This window comes from Gossypium raimondii, chromosome 2 (assembly GCF_025698545.1).
Source record: "Gossypium raimondii isolate GPD5lz chromosome 2, ASM2569854v1, whole genome shotgun sequence".
Lineage (NCBI taxonomy): Eukaryota > Viridiplantae > Streptophyta > Magnoliopsida > Malvales > Malvaceae > Gossypium > Gossypium raimondii.
Genome location: NC_068566.1, coordinates 30,682,289 through 30,686,768, shown reverse-complemented (window position 1 = coordinate 30,686,768; position 4,480 = coordinate 30,682,289). Strand labels below are relative to the sequence as shown.

At 35.0% G+C, this 4,480-nt stretch overlaps 1 non-coding gene across 1 annotated transcript; it reads left to right on the top strand.

Annotated features, from left to right (window-relative positions):
• Positions 1 to 695: 695 nt before the first annotated feature.
• On the top strand, positions 696 to 802 carry LOC128039531 (small nucleolar RNA R71). The gene has a single exon (XR_008194031.1). It is a non-coding gene; the product is annotated as a small nucleolar RNA R71 (small nucleolar RNA).
• Positions 803 to 4,480: the final 3,678 nt, after the last annotated feature.

The window sequence follows — 4,480 nt, the reverse complement described above, 5'->3', positions numbered from 1 at the left end:
GTAGCTAACTGACCCATTTGGTTTTCTAATTTTTCATTGTTGCTGATTGGCTTTGGATCAAAGCATCATTTTTTGCCATGTACGCTTTCAACAAGTTCTCCAAATTGTTTGATGCCTCAGCTTGAGGTGGTTTTAGAGCTTGCTGATTAAACCCTTGAGACTGGTTGGGTCTTTGCTGCAATGAGTTGTTGTTTGGTCCATTTCCTTGGTTGCTCCAAGAAAAGTTAGGATGATTACGCCATGAAGGATTGTAGAAGTTAGACTGGGGTCCTTGTCCACTCCTATTTTGATATTGGTTCCCCACATAGTACACTGACTCAGGATTTGATGGACAATTCACAAAAGAATGACCTTCCCCACATTACACACAGTAAACTACTTCAAACGGACTTGGTGGCTGAGCTGCAAAATTATTAGTACTATTAGCGGTTAACTATTTTAACATAGAGGAAATAGACGATACCTGAGCTGATAACGAAGTGAGAGAGTCAACTTCATGAACTTCATCTACTCCTCTTCTTGAAGCTATTCGATTTGTTGGCCATTGATAGTTATTACTCACGATCCTCTTGATGATCTCATAAGCCTCATTATAAGACTTAGACAAAATTGCACCATTCGCGGAAGCATCTACCATCAATCTTGTATGTGCATTGAGACCATTATAGAATGTCTCCAACTGGATACAATGAGGAATCCCATGATGAGAACACTTACGAAGTAACTCCTTGAATCGCTCCCAAGCCTCATACAAAGACTCGTCATCTAGTTGCTGAAAAGTTGTGATCTCGTTCCTCAACTTAGCATTTTTGCTAGGTGGGAAATACTTAACCAAAAATCTCTCTGTTAATTCTTGCCATATAGATATGGAACTTGGCGGCAATGAATTGAGCCATGCTCGTGCTCGATCTCGCAATGAGTACGGAAACAACTTTAACCTCAGGGCATCTTTAGTCACACTGGCTATCTTAAATGAATCAATGGTTTCAATTCAAACTGGGTTGCCTCAATATCTAGCCTTTTAATTCCTGGGTTTAACTCACTGAAAAGTGTCACAGCATTTTGTCTGATGCATCGATCCCTATCATCGGCAATGAGGATGGGATTTCGTACATAATCGGCTTGATTACCTTGGTTTTGATTTTAATTTCTAAGGTCCATCTCGACTTCTCTTTGAGTTGTTCGTTCACGTCTTCTTCGTTTGAAAGTTTGCTTAATTTTAGGGTCTACAGGGAGTAACTCGATAATTCGATCTATGTTCATAAACACCTGAAACGAAAACCACAAAAATTAAAAATAATAAGTTAGGAATGTTAGGAATAAATTAAATTGAAAATAAATAATTTCACGAAAAATGACTATGGCAATAGTTGACAATCCCCAGCAACGGCACCAAAAACTTGTAACGCTCAGGTTTGTGCAAGTGTACACAGTCGTTATCAAGTAATAAGTATCAAGTAATAAGTAAGTATCGAGTTATCGTCTCTACAGGGATTGTGCTTGTGCTAAGCCACTTAACTTGTAAAATTATATTAACAATTTGAAAAAAGAAAAACACAATATAGTTGAGAAGTGGTGTCTAAATTAAATTAAATGCAATGATCCCTAATGCAAGTTTTCCTAAGTATGCAGGCTATATGAATGAAGTAGATTTTAACAAAATTAAACACAATTTGCAACAATTATAACATAAACAAACTAGGACAATTACTTTAATTAAACTCAATTTATTATCATCATGGTTAATAATATTCAAAAAAATATTTCATGGCAACTCGATCTTTCATGAGTTTGAAAACCAAATTAGGTCCTTTCGGAATCCTTTACTTAGTAAATACACATTTTACTGATCCTTATTTACTAAGGGCTTCTTAGCATTCGTGTGGGGTAACAGGGACATTTAGGTTTGAAACAATTTAATCACACAAATCTAAAAACTATGCAGATAACAGAGCCTGGTTAGGGTTGTTATGCAACCTACAATTTAATCGGGTTAGGATCTAAATTGAGCATGCACATTTCAATTATGCATCCATTAGCCGTCGTCTGGTTAGCATCGCTCAGCTAATTCAGGTGCATTTCAATCACGTATGAACGAAATACAGACTTGATTTTAATTGAAAACATGATCGATTGAGGCACAAACATTATAAGCATGAATCAAATAAATATTCTTTAATTAAAATAATCATCCTTGCTTAAATAAAATTAAGCTATCATTGTTGTAAACAAGAACAAAGAACTCATAGCAAACATCTTTAAATTAAATTAAAGAAGAGAAAGATTAAACCCAATTCAGAGTGGATGTCACCCAAGACTCTGACTGACGAGGCTCCTTCACTCTTTTACTTTACTCCTCTGCTGATGGCTCTCCAAGGTGGTCGACCAAGGGCTCTTTAAGAGGCTAATTTGCTGAAATCCTTTATGCAAGGATGGTGATAGGCGTGAGAGCTAAGAGAGTTGAGAGATTTGAGAGAGGGGAGAATGATGAGAAGTGAGGGATCATGGATGAATGAATGAAAGGGTCTTATTTATAGGTGAGGAGAGGGGGATAGTTTACTAAAAATAGGGGTGTTCATCCTTTGAAAAATCTTCCATGGTTGGTCGGCCATACATCAAGCAAATCAAGCTGATTTTTCCTTGATTTTTGGTCAGTTTGGATGCCACAACAATTCAGGATTGAAACTCGGTCAAGTGCAAATCTTCAGGTAAATCTCTAATTTCTTCAATTCTTCGAGGACCTTGTATAATTAAACCAAAATTTGGTTTATAATCAGCCATGTGCAGCCGAAAATTGGGTTGACTTGGTCCCCACTTGGACTGTTTTGCAATTAGAAGAAAATCCTTAGACCTGTCAAAGATAGCAAATAGTTTAGAGGACCAATAAATTAATTTAACAACTTTAATTAATCAATTTACTTAATTAAACCCAATTTTTATTAATGAAATATTTAAAATGAATTATTAAAATATAACATTATTTTTTATTATTTAATTTAATCATGTATGGCCCACTTCATAGCTTAAAAATATAATATGCTTAAATTAATATAAAATAAGTCATTTTATGCATGAAAACTATATAATAAAACATAAAATCACATTTTAATAATTTCTATGTCCTAATTTCATATTTTTTACATATTTCATTAATTTATTGAACAATTACTTGGTTTTAACAACAATTTTAAGTAAAAAAGGCGATGAATTATATAGGAAAAATCCTATATATTTTTTCATTTATAGGCACACAAAATGATTTACCATTAGTAAGGTATTAACTAGGATAAGAAATTCGAAATGTACAACAAAATCTTAAGTTTAAATTGAAAATTAGATACAACTAAAAAACACTAAAAAAGTTGGATGAGACATTTGACTAAGATACTGTTATGATTCTCCTCGATACGCCCTTCCCCTCCCCTATGCAAACGAATGGGGGGAGCCACCATCAGTTAGACCTTGAGATCAAGAAACTGTTGCTTGGAGAATGGTTTGGTTAAGACATCAGCTAGTTGGTTAGCAGTTGGAATGTACGACACATAAAGATATTTTTGACAAACTTGATCTCGAACAAAATGACAATCAAGCTCAAGATGTTGTGAACGAGACTGAAAAACTAGATTGGTAGCTAAATATGTGGTTGAGACATTATCACACCAGATTTTTGGTATGGTAGGAAGCGGTTGGTCAAGTTCTTGAAGAAAACATTACAACCAATAAACCTCAAAGGCTACCGAGGCTAAGGCACGATATTCCTAAACAGTTCTAGATCGAGCCACTATTTTTTTTCTCGAACATCTTGGAATGAGATTCGTGCCATGAAATACAACATAAACCAAGGTACTTTTTCGGTCAATTTTTTCACCTTCCCAATTCACATCGAAGAAAGCAAAAACAGATGTAGAATGTGACAATTTGATTAGGAGACCATGGTCTACTATACCTTTTTAATATCAAAGTATTCATTTCACAACTTGTCAATGGTTGACAGAAGGTGAGTGCATGAATTGAGCTGCTTTGTAGACTGCCATGGTTATGTTAAGTCGGGTAAGAGCTAAATATTGAAGAGAACCCACCACTTGCCAAAATAAAGTAGGATCTTTAAAGTTGTTGGGAGCGTTTGTAGCTAATATTGTGTGTGAAAAAGATGACATAGAGACAGGAGTAGCTTCATGCATATTCACACACCGCAAAAGATCACAAATATACTTGGATTTAGAGAGCTTAAGTTCATTAGGTAGCCAAGCGACTTTGACACCAAAAAAATAGGTAAGGGAACCCAAATCTTTAAGGGCAACAGTTAACCCAAGCCGTCAAATGATATATTAAAGAAGAGTAGTTGTTGAGCCTGTCAAAGTAAGATCATCAACATACATAAGGCAGTAAACTATGTTATTTTCGGAAGAATAGATCAAAAGAGATTTGTCAGCTTTGGATCCTATGAAACTAATTTTTTGTAAGGTCTATGTGAGATTTA